This window comes from Lepisosteus oculatus, chromosome 18 (assembly GCF_040954835.1).
Source record: "Lepisosteus oculatus isolate fLepOcu1 chromosome 18, fLepOcu1.hap2, whole genome shotgun sequence".
NCBI lineage: Eukaryota > Metazoa > Chordata > Actinopteri > Semionotiformes > Lepisosteidae > Lepisosteus > Lepisosteus oculatus.
This window is the reverse complement of record NC_090713.1, coordinates 10,183,167-10,208,032: the sequence shown is the minus strand read 5'-3', so window position 1 is coordinate 10,208,032 and position 24,866 is coordinate 10,183,167. Positions and strand designations below refer to the sequence as shown.

Below are 24,866 nucleotides of genomic sequence, written 5' to 3'. Positions count from 1 at the left end.
GTTCCTGACTCCCATATCACATGGTCTGTGATTGAATCCCACTGTGAAACCATTACTTTTTTTTAAACAAAAATTTCCTTGAAAAAATGAGACATTTCCCTGGCTCAGAGATTAAATAAAACCTCACTTGCACCAAACAAATTTATATTTCTAAATATCACAACATGATCGAATTTAAGTCATTTTAATAACAATGAATAGTCACCTAGCCGTTACAATATAAACATTTATATTGATTTAAATCGCGTTTAAATCGCCTTTATTTAAAACCCATAAATAAAGCTGATACTGTTTAGATTTTAAATTATTTAAAACTGTATTACAGCAGCACAATGCACAATGCAACGTAAATCGCTATCTTTGTCTTCTGCGTAATAATATTCACCTCTCTGTCCAGCAAATTAACAATAGTAATAATAATGAACTTTATTGTATATGGCGCCTTTAAAGCTGGCTCCTCAAAGCACTTTACAGGATAAAAACAATAACAACAATACTGTTAGGCTGGGCAAACTATTTTTTTTAAAGAAATACAAAATGAGATATAATGATGTGTTCCGGCTTAGACATTAATGAAGAGCATAACGCGTGTACTGTATACACTGCAAGTACAACCCCCCTCTCTGCAGGAGTGCTGGCTGTGACGAATTGAACCGGTTTCACGGGTATTTTCAAAGAAGAAGGCGAGATTTCCAGCGAAAGACACCCCCCCCCCCCCTAAAAAACCCAGTAAGTACAGTACTTACTAGTTAAAGGCTAGGCTCCTCAATGAAATCGCTTTAACATGCTAATGCGTTGGTGTAACAGTCCGGGCGTGGCAAGCTTCTAATTTCAACCCGACTACGGCGAAAGGAACCCTTCTTTCATTAGAAGACAATGAACATATTCTAGCCCTAAATGAATTAATAGCAAACATGGTTTACATAAAAGACATTTTTCCAAGAAAGTTTAGCCTTTGTCACTAATGAAACCACCAAATAAAGACATAAATAAAGAAATCTTAAGATTTTTAAAATACATGACTTTGCTAAAATTTATTTAAAAATAAAAACGATTACAAACACCAGCGGAGAGAGAGAACAGGGGAGGGGTATTGGTTTTGCATAAGGGCTATGGAAATTAGGTCTATTTGGGAATGTGGAGTTACATGTTCTGGCTGTTTGTGAATTATCGTTGTTGAGTATGGAGTGTTGAGGCAAAATGCAATTTGGCGCTTTCTGGCAAGAGGAGATCCCCAAATTAATAATGTAACATGCTATTGTTTGTGCTTGAACATAGTTACTGTATACTTTTATTTCTTTAGATACGCAAATCCATGTTATTTTTTAATCCCTGACGGGACTGGGAGTCCATAAGAATCGAGTAATAGGTTTCATTGAGCTTTGACAGATCGTCTTTAAATCAATTGTTGATTTAAAGGTTGACAGTAAATGTTTATATTTTAATGCATACTGTACAGCCTCTTTTTCTCTATAAAAATCTAAAAGATATTAGATATTAAGAGAGAGCGTCTGCATTTATAACTTAGTTCTTAAAATTAGTCAAGCAATATGAAGCATCTCCTTTTACTTTTAAGTCCCTTAAATATCATTGAGCACAGCTTTCTCACCACTTAGATTAGAGAGAGAGAGCATAGAGAGAGCGTAAAACCTGGGCGCAACAGCTGTTTCTTTTTCTGATCACTCACTCTCTGGATACACGTCTCACCTGTCCTGTTCTTTGTTTTCCTAATTTGCTGATTATGCCTGCTGCGATCCACTCCTGCCCTCACACCTAAAGAAGACTATTTTAAATTTCTTTACGCGGTCCATTGTGCAATTAACCCTTGTATGTGCTGTCTTTAAGGTGATATCACATAAAGGTGATATGTAAAATAATGTATTTTATTATTGTTATAGAGAAACATGATCAGATTTTCCCCGGTTCAGAAAAAAGATCTAAAGTATGTCACTAATATACTTTTAATACAGTCTTTGCTGTGCTCTTGAGGATCCTTGTGATATTTCGAGCTCTGGTTGAATGATAATGTCACAGTTTAAATAATTTTCGTAGTTAGAAATTATGAAACGCTCTGTTAAAAGCAAGGGAGTTTTTATGTCCGTTACAGTAAAAAAAAATGCCTGACAAAGTAGGGCTTGGACAGATTCCAAGTGCATTTTTGCAATTTACGTTTGCATTGTGCATTGTGCTGCTGTAATACAGTTTAAAATAATTAGAAGTCTAAACAGTATCAGCTTTATTTATGGGTTGCAATTAAAAAAAAGTCAAAAACCACACTCAAAATGCAATTTAGAGCTTTCTGGCAAGAGACACCCAAATTAATGCCACTGTTTGTGCATGAACAAGGTTATACTGCTATTTCCTTAGATACGCGATGCCTGTCTCTCCTGGCTGTGCTCTCTCTCTCTCTCTCTTTCTCTTTATAGCTGGTGGTGTACAGCTTTTTAGTATAGATTACACTTTTCTAAAATGTATTTTAAAAATAAAAACGATTACAATCTAATCTTTCCACATTTGATCCCAAGATCCCAAGAAAAATTAAATCTAAACGGGGAGAAAGCTATGCTGAAAAATTATTAAGATGTTTAGAAGACCAAGATATCAATTTATGTTCCATTTGTCTGATTGTGAATAAAAAAACACATATATTTAAACCCGCGTTTGCGATTTAAATCAAAACGCGATTTAAATCAATATAAATGTTTATATTGTAACGCCTAGGTGACTATTCATTGTTATTAAAATTACTTAAATTCAATCATGTTGTGATATTTAGAAATATAAATTTGTTTGGTGCGAGTGAGGTTTTATTTAATCTCTGAGCCAGGGAAACGTTTTATTTTTTCAAGGAAATGTTTGTTAAAAAAAAAAGTCATGGCTCCAGCAGGATTCAAACATGGAGCATGTGATGTGGGAGTTAGGAACCAAACCCACAGCGTCACCGGCAAGGTCACATGCAGAGTGCTGAAAAAGCACTACAGAAATATTATCAACAGACAATGTACAGCGTGTACTATTCTTGTGTTGCGGTACATGAATATAATTATATCATTATTAATTTCTTTAGATACACGATTCCATATTATATTCCCTTTTAATCAAATTCTAAAAGTATGCTTGTTGACTCCTGTATCACGTTAGTTAAAGACTTTGATGCTTAAAATGTTTAGGGAGAAATGGAATACTGGTGTGTATGTTTTCTTTAAAGTACCGAGACCAGCCATTTACTGTATGTTTAAGTTCCAAAATTAATATTGTTTATGGCCTTCACACGCGTTACAGTATGCTCCTATTCTTTTTATGCTCAGCTACTAAGATTTCCCTTCAGTGGTAAAATTCCATATAAATATTCAATGCTAAAACGGGCACAGTAAAGACATTTACTGTAAATCTTTCTACGACCGACCAACGGACCACGAGTGCCCCTGTCAGTCAACCAATAACGTACCGCGGTATTTTGCGTCATCGTCACGATGCGTGTCTGTACGTGTCTGTACCGCGCACTTTGAATGGCTGCATCTGTATGTTTTAAACTTTCCAAATATGACTTTTTTGCATGCAACCACATCGCAGGGAATTATAAATGCCTTAAATAAAATATATTTTACATTTAAATGTACTGACCCCACCCAACTATAGCAGCTCTACAGCAGTTCTCAGCCTCACTCCACTGTGGTGCCTCCAGTAAACAACAGATCAGCTAAGAAAATTCAGAATGTATCCAGGACATTAAAACACAACCCCACTTTCTGGGACAGAGTATTTAGAGTTTATTTTAATGATATGGTTCTGATCTGGCCCAGCTGTGTCAGCTTTTAATATCTGACGAGACCAGGCTACAGGTGGGTTGTCATTTGTAAAAAATATGACCAATCAGTTCTTATTAATTTAGTGATGATGGTTGTGTAGATGTGAATTACCTGCCAGGTTTTAAACTTTCTATCACAGAGTAGATGTAAAAATACTTATCAATTACTTTCAAATTATCAGAACTGTCTTAGGTCTGGAACACTTTACAGAATTGACAATGAGAAAAAACAAATTAATATATTGAAAAGGAAATATAGTTTTTTACATATACAGTAATAGGACTAAAAATAATAGGACTAAAGTTAACTTAGTCAAACAACATTAGATTGATTTTGTTTGAACCTTAACCTTGAGTATTGTGTGTCAATGACTTAACACAACAATGTGCAAAATATCTCAGTAACTGTCATGTGCTGTTAAAATACAACAATATTTGAATTCTGAAATTAATTTAATCAAAAACAATGGACAAAATCTTCAGGAAAACATGAAGTAAACTTGGGCACAAGGTTTGCTCCATGGTGTGAATCTTGGAATATCCCTGTGATAAAGATGCAAAAACACTGTGTTATTTATCATTCAGAATGATGCAGCAGCAGATTCCAGCAGACCTGTCTTCACAGACCTCAGTGCATAAATTGTGCTTACAGCTTTTAGCAGGGGAATGTTATACTGTCTGGGGCTCTACAGGATGATGCCACCTTCAGTAACAGCACACTGGACCCTGTAATATAACTTTTTGCATGTAACTGCATCTCAGGGATGTACAAAAATGTTTTTTACAAAGATGAATGAATGTATACTGTATGAGTGAATGATGTAATGGCCCTGCTCAACTATAGCAGCTCTACAGCTGTTCTCAGCCTCAGTCCACTGTGGTACCTTCAGTACACAACAGACCAGGTAATGAAATCAATGACTCTGAAACTCCCACTCCCACTCTCTTGAACAGACTCACGAGTTTGTTATACACCTCAATCATGTCAAAATCTCAGGTTAGTGTTTAGAGTTTGATTTAAATGTCTCATCTGAAGGACATCAGCTCCTACAACACTGCATCCTTGTGCTCCAGCATCATTCTGGGATTGTTTGTAAATCCTGGTTCAGCAGCTCCACTGACAGCAGGAACCTGGTCTTCCTTGGAAGTCTCCCATTATGGTTCTGATCTGGCCAAGCTGTGCTTGGCTTCTGAGATCTGATGAGACCAGGCTACAAGGGGGTAATGCTGTCCTTTCTGAACAATATGATTAAATAGCATGTGTATATTGTACTGTCTTCATTTAGTGTTGATTGTTAATGACATGTGAACTAACTGCCAGGTTTTTAAGTTTCTGTCACATTGAAGATGTCAAAATACTTACCAATTACTTTCAAATTATCAGAACTGTTTTGTAAGAGTTTGTCTGAAATACTTTACAGAATTCACAAAGAGAAAAACAAATCAATATACTGAAAAGGAAATGCATATTATTTTGCACAAAATAATTTGGACTTAACTGTTCTCCCAACAAATCTGTGGGTTTTGTCTGGATGATCCATAGTCCAAAGACAAGCTGGTGGATTAATCATGAGCTTCTGGGAAAATTGCCCGTGGTATTTTGAGTGTCTGTTTGCCATGTGTCCTGTGCAGGGTGTATCCCACCTTGTGCCCTCTGCTTTTCAGGATGGGCTCTCGTTCTCTTGTGGCCCTGTATTGCATAGAGTTTAGAAGATGGATGGATGCATTTTAAAATGATTAAAACATCTCTTGTTCATGATTTTTCTAACACAAATACTTTAGTTGCTCAAAAATAACACTAAAGCACTGTGCAGGTTTTATTGATCTGCCTAATAAAACACATTTATTTCTTTTTTAAAATCTACCCATTGTGAGAGAGAATTATGCTAGTACTAAAATAGTGCTAAAATAATAAGATTAAATAGGATAAGATAAAATGTATTTTAGTCAAACAATTTTAGATTAATTTCTGTTTTAATGATCACCTTGAGCAAAGAGCCCAAGTGTCCTCAGCAGTAATTCTTTTATAGCACGTTCTGTCTGGACTTAAAATATCTCCCACTGTCTGGGCTGGAAAAACATTCATGGCCTCGTTTTGTTTCCTAAATATACTGTACTGTAGGTACAATAACAAAAAGACAAGCTGCAGGAGAAGCACAAAACAGATTTAGTGAATTTCACCACAGTCCTTTTCACCAAAGTCCTTGATTTCCAGGAAAATAAATTCCAGCTCTTTGACACTGATCTCAAAATACGACAGCCAAGTAAGAAGCTGTTGATTGTAAGATTATTAAACAAGAGCAAAGGGCACATAGTGTAAGTCAAAGTCAACTTCACAGCCAAAACAACCGTCTTGGGTGTTAGTAATTTTTTGTGATGCATATCGGAATAACAGAGATACAATAAAAATACATGAAAAAAAAGACAAAGAATAAATAGCATACTGTACATGTATCATAAACAAAATAAAATACAATGCTACAGTACATTCCAGTGAAAATAGAGATCCAACAATTTAACAATTCCCACTCTTATAACAATCTTGAGTTAATAGCATCCTGCCATGTTGTTATTTAAGAAAAAAACATCTTTAGGAAATATACTTAAAATCTTTTAATAATTTAAATTTAAAAAATCAGTTCAGGTCACCTGTATCAGCAGCTGTTCTCAGTCTCAGTCCTCTGTGATTCCTTTCGATGAGCCCGAGAACCTTCTGTAGAGCTGAGGGAGGTTTTTGTACAGACATGTATCACTGTGTGAATGGGTAGCTATAGTCCTGCTGACAGTAATAATCTCCTGCATCTTCAGCCTGGACTCCAGTGATTTTCAGTGTGAAGACTGTCCCAGAGTAACTGCCAGTGAATCGATCAGGAATCCCAGTATAACGGTTAGTTGCATCATGTACCAGGAGCTGTGGAACCTGGCCAGGTTTCTGCAGGTACCAGTGTACATCATCACTAGTAGACTGACTGGCTGTACAGCTGATTGAGACAGAGCTTCATGGGAGAACAGTTTGAGCTGGAGACTGAGTCAGAACAATTTGACCATGGCAACCTGAAATAAAATAAGGACATTTTCTAAAATGAAAATCTTAAACATGTATGACATTATTTAATGTGTGTACAATATATATATAATTGAATACATTACAAATGTCTTAAGAAAATTGAGCATTAAGCTAGTACAAACATTTAAACGTATTTTCTTTTATCCTCACCTTGAACAAAGAGCCCCAGTGTCCCCAGCAGTAGAATCAGTGACATCATTGTCCTGTGTGTGTTAGTGACTCTGAAAGAGCTGAACAGTGATTGATCCACACTGTGAGTCTTAAAGTGTTTGGAGCAGTGAAGCGGCACAGGTATGCAAAGCTTCTTCCCATATACAAATCCTGTCACAGACAGAAAAGGCCTGAGCTAGGAGAACAGGTGCAATCTGCAAGTGTTTGGTTACTTTCTACTATTTTATTTTATTTCTGTTGCATTACTAGCAGTGCACTGCAGTACTGTTAACAGTTTGTCCCTAAATAATTAAAAAGCTTGCACATTCCTTAAACTTTATTACATTTTCTGTTTTAGGGCAGTAATACTGTAGCTTTAAAACTAATTATGTAGTTACTTACTGTAGTAAGCTTTTATTTACTTAGTTTAAGCAAGTATTTGATGTAGAATCCTTCTTTAAAAAAACACACGGATTTTACTTATTTTAAAACAGTTCTGAAGCACAAAGTTGAGATGAGCATCACCTTGTGGCCACTGTTGTGTCCTGCAAGCAAGCAGGGTCTCTGGGCTCTCAGGGTTCTGTGAGATCTGGAGGCTCTTTTTTCTCTGGATTTCTTTGGAACTCATTTATACAAATTTCATGACAATGACACACCTGTTTAAATATCATATGAGTTATTTTACAAAGGAATGTGTTTTTAACCTCTATCTCTTACAGTTCACACACTGAAGCAGTTCTCTACTAGAACTTCTGTTATACCTGCCACAGATACTGAACCCACAATGTACTAACTGTAGACAACTGTTCAATTCAATTCAAGGTGCCTCATCTTCACACTTTAACCCCTCACAGGCTGTCAGATCTCCCAGAGCCACCAGTGTACCACAGACAGCACAGGATTTAATATAGGACATTTATTCTTCAATCACCCTCTCGATTACTAGAGAGTGAGTACAGCTCATAGTATCCTCATTACTCTGTACAGTAACTTGCCTTTGCTATAAGGGTAGGTAAACTAAATAGAAGATGATCAATATATTCTTAACTAGAGGACATTGCAATGAAAAGTTCCAGATATGAAGATCTGGTACAAGACAGCAAAGGGAAAGGGGGGCAGGAGTGGTTGTTCCAACTGCAGGCTGGGTACAGAGGATTCCCTGCACAGTCAGTGTGGAGAGAGATGACAGCTGTGGGGCTGACTGGAAGGGTCAGACAGACAGCAGTCTGAAGGCTGGAAGAGACAGTGGAGAGAGAGAGCCTCAAGCTAGCTCTGGAACAGGAGAGAGGAGCCTGGTCTTCATACCGTAATGTGAACTCTGAACGCTGCAATATAAAGGGCTAAACCAACCAGTAAAGTGTAATAAGATTCCATCTCACCCACAGAATCTTTAAGTGAGTATTCCTCCAAGAAACATTCAAACCTGACACATATGACCATTTCCACACGGGTGGGGCTGCTTCATTCAGATTCCCATGGAGAGACCAGAGACAAAAGCAGATACTGTAAGCTCTACAGCCCTCTGCAAAGTGTCAGGTAACAGGTGGACAGTAGGGTGCCCCTGGTGTGATGTCCCTCCTCCACTTCTGTCAGCTTGCAGACACACTGTCCATCATCAGTGTGGAGAGACTGGACTCCTTGTACTGTACAGCTAAAGAGCCCAAGACAATGGGGTGTCCAGGTTATGAAATAGACTGGAATCTGAGAGTTTGAGGTTCGGTTGGCCGGAGGTTTCATAATGGCTATCAGACCAGTACACCTATTCTCTATGTAAACCTGAATGTGTCAATTTTCTGTGAAAACCCATAGAGATGTGAAACGAGCTGGCAGTGGCAGGCCAAAGTTGTCAACGTAAGTCAACACGCAGTTTCACAAGGGGTTTAAATACTTGCTTACATGTACAGAGGTGTTGTCCAAGTATGCCTGGGGCTTGCCTTTATGAGACAAGTTGGGCAAAGAGATGGTGAAAAAGTTTTATATTGACTCATGCTTACTTTCCCCAGAAACATTAGACTAAAAAGGGTGTGGAATTTCTCCCACTTTTGATACATTCAACAAATATACTGAATTTGATCTGCTCTCAGAAAATGGCTGTAAGAACTGGAACTCTTCTACACCTGCAGGGAGGTACAAATTATGAACAGATAAATGTGATGAACATGTTCTACAACAAAACTTTGATAATCCAAAAGTTTACTTCAAGTGTAACCCCATCAGCAGAAATGTTAAAGAGGCTCGTGATAAAAATATCACTTTGCTCAGAGGAGAATGGGCACGTGTTACAAGGTTTGAGGCAGCTTGAGAGGGAAGAAGTCACCCCATCCTGCTGATCACCTGAATTTAATACCCTATCCTGCTACACTGACAACATCACCAGCTACTTGGTGACACTTACACACCTATCCTGCACTGTTTACTTATCCAAGGATCAGAAGGATTGCTCATCATGCCCTCCTTCAATAAGTCACATTATGTTCCTGTAAATGTTGAGCCTTTCAACACAATAACAACTGAAATAAGAAGTGATTAGAACAAACCCAGCAACTTCACGTATGGAAAGTGATATTCAAGTTGCAGCTCAGGCCTATGAAGAATAACCAATTAGACCCTATGGAGACTCTGCCATGTATTGGGACTATCACCAGTATCAAGCCAGTTACAGATTGCCCGGTTTCGAAGGCTTGCCAGTCCAGTACTGGAGGGGATCAGTGATATATTCAGGGCCCTATTTAGGAAAGCAGTACTTTTTTGAGACATTGTTGTGAAATTGCAAAACCGCACATAAAAAGGCAACAGCATATATTGCTAAAGACATGTGCAGACATGCTGCTAATGCTGTGATAAATAGTGGACCCTCAGCAGCAACAGGGTTCAGGACTAATGTTTATCAAACATGGAGTCGAATCAAACTAAGTCACAAGAAATGGGCCGTGAGAAAGAAGAAAGGTCTATGTCTGACGCAATAAGACGGGTGAGATATTTTAACCATGGACACTGCAGCTCACAAGAATGTACAAAATCTGACTTTGTAAAAGTATTACCAACACAGTCAAGCACCGAAAAATGTTTAAATGGAGTCTCACTGCTAACAGGTCTTTCAAGAATTTTTTGTAACGGGAAACGGCAATGATTACATGAACTTGAACAACACCATGATCTAGCAAACAATATTACCAATATTATCAAAGGAAATGGTGACAAGATTGCAGATACCACCAGGGTAGTCGTTTTGAATTACCCTGTGGCATTGCTTTTCAGACAGATGGGCATCACTGTTGGTGACTGTGAGATCAGTCAGAGCAACAGCCTTTAATCTCACAGGGTTCTGATAGAAACCATCCTTAACTACAATGAATACACCCTGAGAACACAGCTCTCTACAGCACTGTTTTACAGAGATACTGCAGGACAGCATGATGTCACTACATTGGATGGCGCAAACCAAGATTTCAGAAAAAGGAACCAAATTCACAACCGGCAATAATAAAGAAGACCTGTTGTGACACATCCAGGTGGACCTTTTTATCCAGGACAAAATAATGCTAAGCTGGGTGCAGAAATGAAACTCATGAGCAACAAAGAGTCCTTCTGCCTTGTGGCCAATGAGCTGACTTAATGTATTTTAATGTTCATTAAGAACATACAGAATTAATGTTCTCTCAGCATCGCTGTTTGTTAAAAGGGTGAAAGTGGCACCATGGGTATGTCATTCCTAGGCCTGCTTAGGCCCAGCAAAAATGAACCCCTTTGACAGTGTCCATTTGAAAATCTACAGCCCTAGTGTGAGAAGCAGAATCTATAACCAAGAAAACAACTTGGGCAGCAGTCAAAGATGCTTGTGCTTGGGTTGTAGAAAATGAATCCTTCAGAGGAAGCCACACGGGAAACTACAACTTTCAACATTACAGCATTAATTTCTTGGCTTTGTACTAGGACGGCGAACACATACTGTAATAATAATAATAATAAACTTTATTTTATATAGCGCCTTTAAAGGTGGCTTCTCAAAGCGCTTTACAGGATGACAATAACAATAAATAAGAAGACTACAACAATAAATAAGAAAATTTCACAAGACAGGACACAATTATAATTACAGCAATACAACAATAACAATAGAGGAGACCGTGGAAGATGGTATTAAGAAGAGCAGAGGGGTGGAGAATGGAACCAGTTAAGTAAAGGCTTTTCTGAAAAGGAGGGTTTTGAGTCTGGATTTGAAGGAGTTTAGAGAAGGTGACTCTCTAATATCCTTGGGCAAGGAGTTCCAGAGCTTGGGGGCATAGCAGGAGAAGGCCCTGTCGCCCATACAATGTAGACGGGCTTGGGGGACAGTAAGGAGGGCAGAATTTGAAGAGCGGAGGTTGCGAGGTGGGGAGTAGGGCGATAAAAGTTCAGACAGGTATTGAGGTGCCAAGCCATGTAAAGCCTTGTAGGTGAGCATGAGGATTTTAAAGTCTACGCGGAATTTGACCGGAAGCCAGTGCAAGGACTCCAGGATAGGAGTAATGTGAACACTTGCACTAGATCTGGTCAGGATTCTGGCTGCTGAATTTTGGACATACTGCAGCTTGTTCAGAGTAGATTTAGATACCCCAGGGAGCAGAGCATTGCAGTAGTCAATTCGAGAGAATACAAATATGTTGATCAGCTTTTCAGCCACAGTTAATGATAGCATAGGGCGTAGTCTTGCGATATTTCTAAGGTGAAAAAAAGATGTTTTGACAGTATGCTGTACATGTGGGTCGAATGTTAAGCCAGAATCGAATATAACCCCAAGGTTTTTCAATTTTGATTGGAGCTCAAGTACAGAGCCATCTACAGACAGGGTTACAGGACTGGCTTTACGAAGTTGATGGGGGGTACCAAAAAGCATGACTTCAGTCTTGTCACAGTTAAGATGAAGGAAGTTTTGAGTCATCCAAATTTTTATGTCAGAGATGCAATTAGATAGAATAGAGACAGCCACATCAGTGTCGGGTTTGGTATGGATGTATATTTGAGTATCGTCAGCGTAAAAATGAAAGCTGAGGCCATGTGATCTTAAAAGCTGACCAAGTGGGAACATGTAAATGCTGAAGAGCAAGGGGCCCAGTATTGAGCCCTGAGGGACACCAGACTTGACAAGACCAATTTCAGACCTGTACCCATTGAGAGAGACAAAGTGACAGCGATCAGTGAGGTAAGACTTAAACCATTTGAGGGCAGTGTCAGAGACTCCAAACACAGTCTCGAGACGAGAAAGCAAGATGTTATGGTCAACAGTGTCAAAGGCAGCACTGTACCTGCAAAGCCACTACAACCTGTTTTTTTTTGGGGGGGGAGATCTGTGTTTGTAAATATTTTAATCTAGTTCAAACAGCAGATAAACATCTGTTTATGTACTGACCAGAAGTCAGTTCTGGTCGACTGTAATGATTTTGCAAAAGGTTACACCTTGTTTGTATTCAATCTAACCAAGAGTGCAAGGGTCATTATCCTTCAATAAAAACAGGAAACCTGAAAGGTGAAGTGCACTTCACACAACCCCAATCAAGCCCTACCAGCCTTGCTTTCTAGAGTGTGTAGACATCGTTGTTTCTTTTTCTGCTCCAGAGATGCAAAAGCTTGTCTTTTAACCAAGCTGGGGAATTCCACCCCAGAAACAGTTGTGGCATTACATGGGGGTGTGTTCAGTGTGGAGGCAGAGCCCTGGATTAAGGCCGATGGATTGCTGCAGCAACCACTGCTGTGGGGGCACTTAAAGATACGCTGAGCACCTCCCTGGAGGGATGCGCAGACCCCCTCAAGGGGAGGACCTTCCACCGACAGTCCTGGAGGGGATTGTGACTGAGTGTAAGGCCCTCGTTTTTCCTTTTTGTTTTCTTTTTGCCGGTCCCACCGTGTATCTATATTGGGCAGACTGACCCTTTTCCCCCCCTCTCCTGCCATGCATCTTTCACCGAGACAGGTTGAGGTTTTATTTTTATTTAGGCCTTACACTCCCTGCTCTCCCAGACAAGACCCTGTTAAATAGGGTATGTCCAGCCTGGCCACTGCTGTGCTAAGCGGTGTATTTTTTCTTTAGCGTTTTTTAAAATCTTTTTCCAGCCCTATTTGTGTTTTTTGTGGGGTTTTTTTTCGCTAACCTCACACCAGTGTCTCTGCCCCCTCAGATGGGGCGTTGACTTTTACCGGTACTCACTGTGGCTCCTCCCACTCCTGCGCTGTTAAATAAACAAAAAAACAAGTAAAACAAGACAAAAGTATCAGAGTTTGATTCAAATGTATTCAAGTAACTGCACTCAAATTTATTTTGGCTCTAGAAAATTTAAAATGTACAATGACTGGAGATATAAAACTGTTGATGAAGAATAATGTGTTGGTGTGCAATTCTAATAAAACAGGCAAAGAAATTATATGTGCAATTCTTTAATTTTAATAATAATCATAATTATAATTACTTGCACATACATAGGGCTTTTCTGGACACTTCACCAGAAGTTCTTTGCAGGTAACAGGGGCTCCACCTGAATGATACAATTTCTTGCATTAGGAATTTGTTTTCTCACATAATCCATCTTGCTCTCCACAAGACACACAAGAAGCTGGGGGTCAGCAATTTATACAGCACCCCTGGAGCCTTGCTCAGGGGCCCAACAGAATAGAATTTCTCTGCCAGCCATGGCATTATAACCGGCAACCTTCTACCCTCAGAGCCTTAACCACAGTGCCACCACTCCACTCCATTATAAGCTTCCCAGTAGTAGTAATGATCATTTTGTGGGGGAGAGATCTCATACTTCACTATGAATAATCAAGAGGCATCACATGTATAATGTTCTTTCGTTTACTGTGGAATGTTGTTCAAGGCATGTGAACTGACACCACATTTTTGAACTTTCATTTTTTTCACAGAGTGGGGGTAAAATTACTTACAAATTATTTAAAAGAAGTGCCTTGTGTAAGAAGTTCACCAAATTTATAAAGAGAAACAGATCTCCTTCAAGGAGATTTTGTTTCCTTCCGGTTTTTATTATATACACACCATTTAAATTATTAAAATATCAGAATGTTTCAGACTAAAATCCTTCAAGTGCTGAATAAGAAATCTAAACACGGTGCAGTTTTTACATAGCTAGGAGGAGACAAATGTCAGCAATGGGAGAACTGAGTTGACGATTGTTGGAAATTAAGCCTGTTTCACTGATGAAATCATGGTGCTGTTACAGGGGAGACAGCACTGATGTGCCCTGCATCCCTCTTGAGGTCAATACTAATAATGGTAGTCAGTGTTTTTGTGGTTCTGTTTGATTAACACATCTAAATGAAAAACATCCAGATCCCCAGTGTCTCACAATAGTGTCTGTGATCTGTCTTTAGAAATGGAGTTGATTGGATTGCATTTTATATAATAAATATTACAAGATAAAAATAGTTATCTGGTTATGCTTAAAATATTAAATATTAAAAAGCTATACTATTAATTAACATAATTTTTTTTATTTCCAATTTTCAGTTTCATAGCCTGTTAAGCTTAGTACTTAAATACATCTACACACACAAAATGATTATCAGTGTAGAGGCTGTTCCAGACCCACTGCCAGTGAATCAATCAGGAACTCCTGACTGATGGTTTGTTGCATCATAAACCAGGAGCTGTGGAGCCTGGCCAGTTTTCAGCCAGTGCATAGCTGTAACAAATCTACTGGGTGAAGAGACTCAGAGCACTCTGACAACAGCACTTTGGAAATGAAATAGTAACAAAAAATGAATCCATGTTTTCTTACTGTAAACATTTGTGTATTGATTTGCCTATAAAAACAAATTTGCTACATTTTCATTCATTTTATTTTTTAAATTTACCTATTGTGATTGAGATTTATGTTAGTATTGTTACTGCTATAGGTGACTAGGAAGTGTCTCTAAGAGTTTAGATAAAGTGTGCAACACCTGACATTGTAAACATTTCCATCTTTAAAACAGAAGGGGATGTTTGCTGAGATGTAGGGGGGTTACCATTGTTGTAACAAACAAATAAGTTCTGGACCCCGAGATGAAGTTGAAACAAGTGAGTTTAATTGCATGCTAGGTACAGTATATTCAAAGAGTTGTTCAAAATTATAGGTACAAAGCTCCAGTTTATATAGCAAACTTCATCCATTTCTGACGCAAATTGTTACAGTGGTAATGGGGGAAGGTCACCTGTGTTTGGACATTCTCTAGATCTTGAACACTTTGAATGGCCAGTCTTATCTTCCCATAGTTAGGGAGTCTCTATCTTATACTTGGAATCTCTTATCAGTTAACTCCCATTCCTGCCATAACTCAAAAGAGCTTAAGCATGGAATGTTTTGTACCAAAAGAAGTCTTTGTGCATAAAGAAACAAGTAAACCATTTTTTCACATTTCCTATCTTTCTTCATTCCCCCCCTTCAGTACTACACAAACAACATGAGGCAGACTTCGCCTTTTTAGGAGTACAGGCATGCATTACCATGACTTTGTGAGTTACACAATTACAGCAAGACGTGATTAAAGTCTTACCGCAAGTGACGATTACAATTGCACATACTGTATAAGCAATACTAACCCTACAAATAGATACTGTAACAAAGTTCCACCCCAGAACCCAAACACAGACCTCAGCCATGTTGAGATCAATCGTCAGGATCTCGGTATAGCAATACAGACCCAACATTAACTTTGATTATAATTTGTGGCTGATAGATATGACAATGCCAAGAATGTGTTGATACCATATTCCCCAATATCAGAGTGATGTTCCTCAGGCCTAACAAGCACACTGTTGGCCGCTCTTAAGAAGCCCGTAAGACACAGAAAGAATAGCAACAGCATTATTTCTGTTCACTCAGTCTCTGGTGCAGTGGCTCGGTGACAGTGCAATGCATGGATCCAGCGATCTCGCCCAGTCATTCGGATGGCAGAGTTGGTAGACTGTAGCACTTGGTATGGTCCCTCTCAGCTGGGTTGCAATGTCTCTCAGGGCATCTTTTTCACTCACACCCACTCGTCAGGTATCAGGTCATGTCTTCCCTCTACTGTGTAGCGGCAATGCTTGTTAATAAGACCGAATTAAGCGTTGGTATGCTGTCCTAAAGGAGGCCCCATCTCACCCTCCATCTCTGTGGGGCAGCCACAGAGAAAGTATTCAAGCAGGCTGATTTAAGATGTTTTCTTTTGATAAGGAACAAGCTCCCAGACGGGGATGCACTTAGCTAAGCCCGGCTATCATGATCAATGGTCATCCATTGGCGCCTATCAGTCTAGGGAGTGCCGAATGGACATCTGGACTGCATTCCTAAGTGTCAAGAGTAAGTGACTTATATCTCATCTTGACCAACCAATCAGGGACTGGCAGGGCGTGGTAATACCACGTGGGTCTCCAATGCCCGCCAAACTCTCAACCAATCAGCACACATCTGTGTCTTGGTCAAAAAGGGAGCGCAAGCTCAGATCGGGGCTCTCCTTGGCCATTTTCATGCATCCTCAGAGACAATCACGTGACAACTGCTGTTGTCTGCAAAAGGACTTGGACTTTGTTCTAAGCGCGAGGCCGAGGATCCCGTACGTACTCAGAATTCTACCAACGTGAATGCTCCGCTTGATCAACGGCAGCCTACAGTTGGACCCTCGTCGACAACCTGAATAGCTTATTCAGAAGCAGTGCTGGACCGGGAACGAACCAGCTTCTTCCCAAGCAAAAGAGTGACTTGTGAGGACTCGCGGTCACACTCTGTGCATAGAGACTTTCTACTAGCCAGCCGGACTGCTGGTAGATCCCCTCGGAGCAACGACTGCCCTGCGCGCCGCAGTCAGATTCCTCCGCCCGTCCTACTCCGAGCTGCACCTCGACTGGTTGGCCGGTAGCCAGAGGACGCCGACACAACGCCCATCGGACAACCGCTGGAACAGAGGCTGCAACAGAGCCTGTCAGCTGGTTTGGTGTTCATGCTGGGAAATTCCAAATCCATACACAGTGGATAAGTAAACCCCATGTTCTACATTGCGTCTCGAGAATTCAATTGTACCTCAACACAAGTTGTTATCAATTTAATTCATGAGTAATGTATTTACTTCCAAGTTTAGAGTAACAGTGGGTAATAACACTGATTAGCGATTTGGTAACCGAACGATATATATTGACATATATTCTCTGTTGTGTATCTCTTTGTGTTTGCATCTCTTCGAGATTATATACCTTGTATATTGATAACCCTCACAGTAAGGTCTGCCGCTCGTATCCAGGCAGACTAGTATATGTTTGGTGCACAATTTATATTAATAAATGTATCTCGTGTATTGAACCCGTGTGTGTACGTTGTTAGTTGTTCTGACGATTGATTTTCTAAATGCCCCAACGAACAATCTCGTGATTACTGCTACAATTAATAATTGTCACGACCACCAGGCAGTCAAGATCAAATCGTAAGCGAGCTAATCAGCCCCAGCAGCAGGTGATTATTAACAAACGCCGCCGCACGAGTTAAACCACCTGCGCACACTCACGGAGCGGTGCGCACTGCTATTTATACCCTCTTCACCTGTTTCCCACTGCTCGGTATTGAGTCCACTCCTTGAGAGCTCTACCTGGCGTTTTTCCCCGTACCATGTTTATTCTGGATTTTGGATTCCCCTTCTGCCTTTTCGACTTTGCACCTCGCCTCTCGCCTCGGACTGTCTGCTACCGGAGAACTTCCTGGATTACGACTTGCCTTTCGCCTTTTGACTCCGACCTTGCCTCTCGTTTTGGTTTGTTCGCCTGCCTCATCTATCACCCGTGCCTGCGTCTGCACAGGATCCGTGTATCTTCCCATCAGGGATTCCTAACAGAATACCGAGCCTAAAGATGGATCCCGCGGACGCACAAGCTTTTTGCTCACTTTTCAATCGCCATTCCCAAGCTCTCACCCAGCTTCAATCTTCGCTTCACATTCTCTCCAATCACGTCGCTAACCTTCCGCCTTCACCTGTCCCTTCGCCTCCAGCACAGACCACTGCTCCAATCCCTGTAACCCCGCCCACCTCTCCCGTAGTCTCACCGTTTGTTCTCCCGGAAAGATATGACGGCAACACCGCGGGCTGTAGGGGTTTTATTGCGCAATGCTCCTTGACTTTATGGTTGCATCCTGAGCATTTTTTTTCTCCCCGGGAGCAGATCAGTTTCGCCCTTTCCTTGCTCACTGGCAAGGCTCTGGACTGGGCAGCTGTGTTGCTTGCTAGGGGAGACTTTCAGTTTGCTGATTTCAAGCTTTTTGCTGACCAGCTCCAGGCACGTTTTTCTCCAGTCAACCCGGACCTGACTCATCTCCGGCTCGCCTCGCTTCGTCAGGGTGATGGATCTTTGAATGATTATGTGGCTGACTTCCAAGCCCTCGCCACGGAGTCTGACTGGAACCCTGAAACCCTGATTTGCCTTTTTTATAAGGGTCTCTCTGAAGATCTAAAGGACCACCTGGTGCTCTCGCCAATTCACAACCGCTCTCTCGAATCAGCAATCGCTCAGGTGGTTGAACTGGACACCCGCATTCAGCTGCGGAGAGCAGAGAGTCATGATGGAAGCAGTCCTGGCCGTCCTGAAGGTACTACCCCCACGGTGCCCACTCGGCATCATGCACCCCTTTCCTCGGAGGAAAAGGAAAGGCGCCGTCGGGAGGGACTGTGTCTCTATTGCTCTGCACCTGATCACCTTCTCTCTGCTTGTCCCTTGAGACCCCCTTATCCCTCTCGAACCCTTCCGCAGCCTACTGTTAGAGTCAGTAGTGCTGTTTTTTTCTCAAAACTCGTCAGGCCCTTTATTCCCAGCTGAAATTTCTTGGGCTGACGCACAACTTCCCCTTCTGGTTTTTGTTGACTCAGGGGCAGCGGGGAACTTTATAGATGTCACTTTTGCTAAGAAGTGGGATATTCCCCTGGCTCCGGTCTCACCCCCGATCTGTATTCAAGCTCTGGATGGATCCCCGATTGCACCTGGACGGATTACATGGCAGACCGTCCCTCTCTCTCTAACAGTTGGTGCTACTCATGTTGAGGAAATTTCACTCCTTCTCCTGGACTCGCCTGCCTACCCGGTAATCCTAGGTCTTCCCTGGCTCAAGAAGCACGATCCCCACATCTCCTGGGACAAGAACGAGCTCATTGCCTGGAGCCACTCCTGTCATGTCAACTGTTGTCGTCAGCCGGTTAAGGTTGCTGCTGCAGTAACCTCTATGGAGGAGCACTCTACCATCCCACCCCAATACAGGCATCTGAAACAAGCCTTTGATAAGCGGAAGGCTCTTTCGCTTCCACCTCACCGTACCTGTGACTGTGCTATAGAGTTGCTCCCGGGAACCCTTCCACCTAAAGGACGGATCTACCCTCTCACTCAGGCAGAGAATCAGGCTTTGCAAGACCATATTAAGGAAGTTCTGGAGTCAGGATTCATTCGTCCCTCCTCTTCTCCAGCCTGTGCGGGTTTTTCTTTATTGGGAAGAAGGACGGCTCCTTGCGGCCGTGTATTGATTACAGAGGACTGAACTCCATTACGGTTAAACATCGTTACCCCCTGCCGTTAATTCCAGCCGCTTTGGAGTCCATACGGGGAGCCTCCATCTTCTCGAAATTAGATCTACGGGGGGCTTACAACCAAATCAGGATACGTGAAGGGGATGAGTGGAAGACGGCCTTTATGACCACCCATGGACATTATGAATATCAGGTGATGCCTTTTGGTCTTGTTAATGCCCCGGCTGTCTTCCAGTCATTCATGAATGACATCTTTAGGGACATTATTGGGAATTTTGTTTTGGTTTACCTGGATGATATCCTCATCTTTTCTGCCAACCCTAGGGATCATGTCCACCACGTCCAGGAGGTCCTGACTAGACTCATTAATAACAAACTCTACGCCAAGCTTGAGAAGTGCGTTTTCCACGCCTCTAAAATTCACTTTCTGGGTTACATCATTTCCTCATTTGGTGTAGAGATGGACTCTGCTAAGGTGGCGGCCATCAATGACTGGCCAGCCCCTCGTAACTTAAAGCAAATTCAACGTTTTCTAGGTTTTGCCAACTTTTATAGACGTTTCATCCGGAACTTTAGCTCCGTCGTGGCGCCAGTCATCGCACTAACCCGCAATCGACCAGGCTTGGGTAAATGGAACCCGGAGGCTAACCAGGCGTTTATACGCTTAAAACAACTCTTCAGTTCGGCACCACTTCTACGACACCCGGATCCCTCTCAGCCATTCATTGTGGAGGTGGACGCCTCAGCCTATGGGGTTGGGGCAGTCCTCTCTCAGCGCCACGGGGATAAGCACATTCCACATCCCTGTGCCTTCTTTTCAAGGAAACTCTCCCCGGCCGAGGTTAATTATGATGTCGGTAATCGTGAACTCTTGGCTATCAAGCTGGCCCTGGAGGAATGGAGACACTGGTTGGAGGGGGCTCATCACCCCTTTGTCATTATCACGGACCATAAGAACCTGGCCTACATTCAGTCGGCCAAACGCCTCAATTCCCGTCAGGCCCGTTGGTCTCTTTTCTTTTCTCGATTTAATTTTGTGATCACCTATACGCCGGGCTCGAAGAATGGGAGGGCTGATGCTCTCTCTCGGCTCCATGATCCCCCTGATCTGGATTACACACCGGAACCAATCATTTCATCTAACAGAATCCTCGGGGCGATCCACTGCTCTATTGAAGATCAGATCAGACGTGCCCTCAAAGGAGCTATAGTTCCCTTGTGCTGCCCCCCGGATAAGCTTTTTGAACTTGCGTTCTGCTGTCCTGCAATGGGGGCATGACTCTCGGTTTGCAGGCCATCCCGGGTGCAGACGCACTCTGGACTTACTCACCAGAGATTTCTGGTGGCCTTCCATGCGATCAGATGCTGCAGAGTACGTCCGAGCTTGCCCGGTCTGTGCCAGGATCAAGACTCCGCGTGCCAAGAAGACCGGTCTCTTTCACCCTCTTCCGATCCCACACCGCCCTTGGTCCCACATAGCCGTGGACTTCATTACGGACCTTCCTAGCAGTCAAGGTCATACGGTAATCTTGGTGATATCTGATCGTTTTTCCAAGGCAGCCCATTTCGTCCCCCTCCCAGCATTGCCCACAGCCCAGGAAATGGCATCACTGTTTGTGCAACAGGTCGTTCGGATACATGGGTTGCCCAACGATGTGGTCTCAGACAGGGGACCTCAATTTGTCTCGGCCTTTTGGAAAGCGTTCTGCCAAGCTTTAGGGACCCATGTATCTCTGACTTCGGGTTATCATCCTGAGGCCAACGGTCAGGTGGAACGGACCAACCAAAGTCTCCTTACCTTTTTGAGAGCCTTCACCTCCAACTCGCAGGATGACTGGTCATCACTACTTCCCTGGGCAGAATATGCCCATAATTCTCTTACCTCCTAATCCACAGGTCTCTCTCCCTTCCTCTGTTCACTAGGTTATCAACCCACTCTCATTCCTGCCACCCCTCCGGACACGGCTGTGCCGTCGGTACGTCAATATATTTCCAAGCTGCGCAGGACCTGGAGAATGGCGAGGACGGCTCTCACCAAGTCAACCCAGCGCCAGGCCAAATTCTCAAACCGACACCGCAGACCAGCCCCATGTTTTCGCAGAGGACAGTTTGTTTGGCTTTCAACAAGGAACCTACCTCTACACCTGCCTTCCAAGAAGCTCGGGTCTAGGTAAATCGGCCCCTTCAGGATACTCTCCCGGATCACCCCAATTTACCTTCCGTCTTGCACTTCCCTCCACCCTTAAAATCCACCCGTCTTTCAACGTCTCACTCCTGAAACCCTTTTACTGCTCACCTCTTGCGGCTCCCCAACGTCGCCCGCCACCCCCGCGTCGCATTCGGGGGCACCAGGCATATACAGTCCACAAGATCCTCGACTCTAGATGGAACCGTGGCACCCTTCAGTATCTGGTTGACTGGGAGGGTTATGGCCCTGAAGAAAGAGCGTGGGTTCCGGAGAGGGATATTTTGGACCCTACGCTAATCGGAGACTTCCACAGGGACTATCCCGATCGGCCGTCTCGGGCGTTGGGAGCCGCCCGTGAAGGGGGGGTACTGTCACGACCACCAGGCAGTCAAGATCAAATCGTAAGCGAGCTAATCAGCCCCAGCAGCAGGTGATTATTAACAAACGCCGCCGCACGAGTTAAACCACCTGCGCACACTCACGGTGCGGTGCGCAGTGCTATTTATACCCTCTTCACCTGTTTCCCACTGCTCGGTATTGAGTCCACTCCTTGAGAGCTCTACCTGGCGTTTTTCCCCGTACCACGTTTATTCTGGATTTTGGATTCCCCTTCTGCCTTTTCGACTTTGCACCTCGCCTCTCGCCTCGGACTGTCTGCTACCGGAGAACTTCCTGGATTACGACTTGCCTTTCGCCTTTTGACTCCGACCTTGCCTCTCGTTTTGGTTTGTTCGCCTGCCTCATCTATCACCCGTGCCTGCATCTGCACAGGATCCGTGTATCTTCCCATCAGGGATTCCTAACAATAATTGTCTCAGTAAACCCATCAAACCACTACAACTGGAAGTCCCCAAGCATCCAGCACCTGTTCACCAGCCCCGTGCACCACTTTAGTTAAGAACCTACAATACTGCAATAGAGAATTAGATAGCAAACTCACCAATCTATTAGCCAAATTTGGCCCTCCAGGGAGTTTCATTGGTCGGCCCATGATGATCTCAAATGGGCTCAGTCCCACAGTTCTGTTTGATTCAGCCAGCAGGCTACACAGGACCATAGGCAGAGCATCTACCCACAGTGTTCCTTCAGTCATTAGATAACATCTTGTCAGTCTTTCAGAGTTCTGTTCATTCGTTTCACCGTTCCTGCAGACTGAGGGTGATGGGGGCAATGAAGGTCCCATCTCACCCCTAACAACGCAGCCACAGCCTGACACACCTTCCCTGTTAAGTATGTCCCTTGATCAGAATCCAAGCGGCTGGGCAGTTAAAGAGGCAGTGGCCTCAACCCACCGGGAAAACAGATCCACAATCTTTAAGAGTCCAGTTTTCCCTTTACATACTGGCAAGCTACAATTGTCAATTTGCCAGTGCATGAAAGGTCCCTCAGGAGCAGGAAGTTTGAGCTGTAGCACCCGCACCTGAGCTGTAGTTGACATAATTATCATGCAGCCCCACATTCTTTTCTAACCATTTGCATTTCTCTGTTCTGGAGGCCTCAGCCTGAATGTCCTGTAACTGTCCCTTTTCTACCAACAGAGGTCTCAAGAGACTCCTGCACTCCCAGGGCTGCCCGCCTCCCTCATGCACCAGAAAGGACCCATCGGTAAACAATATTAAATCTTCATTAAATCTTCAAGGCCACCCCACCCTTTGGCAACAGCATCTAATGTTCCTGAATAGTATCCCACCGGGAGGTGCCTACCTCCATGCTCCTGCGTCAGCACAGCTGCCCAGAACCCATTTTCCACACTTACATACAAAGGAGTGGTTGATCCATCTGAGGAAACTCCAGTCCTAACACCTGTAAAAGAGCTTGTTTCAAATTATTACGGGCAGCTTTTGCTGCTGTATCCAAGGCAATCTTGTTCTTGGACTGCACTCCCCCCTTAAGCAGATCTGTTATGAGGTGTGCTCACTCTGTAAAAAGAGTCCATCCAGGCCTTGTTAAAATTACACAATCCTAAACACAGTTGGACCTTATCGTAACTAACTTTTTGTCCCTTTTTAGCTAGAATCTCCAAAACCTGATGCAGCTCAGACTTGTGGGTTTCCTCATCAGGGGAAGCAATCAGAATATCATCGACATACTGAATGATCACAGAGGTCAGTCGCAGTAGGTGATGTAAGTGCTGTCTCAAAGCCACGTGATACACTGTTCTGTATAAAGTAATTCCCTGCAAATGCTGCAGGGCATCCCAGTGGAACCCACCCACATTTGAGTGATAAAGTGCACGTCTCCTCCTAAATCAATGTAACGACCTTGTATTTAGAGAGCACAGCTAGCTGCCCCCCTACTCCTGTGGCCTCCTGCTGTCTCCCCATATACTCTACACCACACCTTTGAGCAGTGAAATGAGAGAAGCATGACAATTGTGCTCTAGTATCCCATAACAGAGAAACAGACACCCTATTAATAGTACATTTTAGCTTTAACTCATTTTGCCCAATTGACTGGGATAGACTAAGGGAGGCTACAAGGGAGCTCTCTCAAAAGACTGTTTATCCTCATCAGACAAATCTCTTAGCTGGGAGATGATTTTTTTCCTGTTCTTCCCTGTCAAATGAACCACAGGGCAAATCCCTGCTTTCTTCATCCTGCATGCACTGTCTACAGATTCTCTTAAAATGACCTGTATTTTTTTACAATAATTGCAAACCAGAGATCTCCCCTGGTTACCCTGTCTATTTCCGTACCTTAGCCACCTTATTTATCTCAATCTGTCGGCAGAGTTTAGCCAGTTCTGCAAATTTCACAGTGGTGTTATCCACCAGTCATGATTCTGAATTTACAGCATTTTAGCGATATCTGGTTTCAAGCCACTCAAATAATTCTGCTTAATTACCAATGAGGAATCACCCCTTTAATTGAACCTAAGCCTAAGTAGTACAAAGCACAAATGCTAACCACTGCGGGACTGTACTGTCTTAATATATTTCAACTTTTGTTTAAATTAATTTAATACAAATACTATGTTTAGATAACTCATTTAGGTCCACCTGTACTGTGCTGGTATTTGTACTTATACGTTTTAGACGCTCTTATGTTTCCTAGTCACTAAAGTTGATTTTGATTTGCTTTAGTCAAGTTTCTTTAGTAAAGTCTCTAGCCAGTCCGGCTGGCTAAACACACTCGCAGCGTCATTT

General features: G+C 42.6%; 1 protein-coding gene across 2 annotated transcripts in view; it reads right to left on the bottom strand.

The window, feature by feature from the left end:
* The window catches only part of LOC138223971 (myosin heavy chain, non-muscle-like), a 297,800-nt gene that overhangs the window by 249,769 nt on the left and 23,165 nt on the right, over positions 1-24,866 (bottom strand). The window lies entirely within an intron of this gene.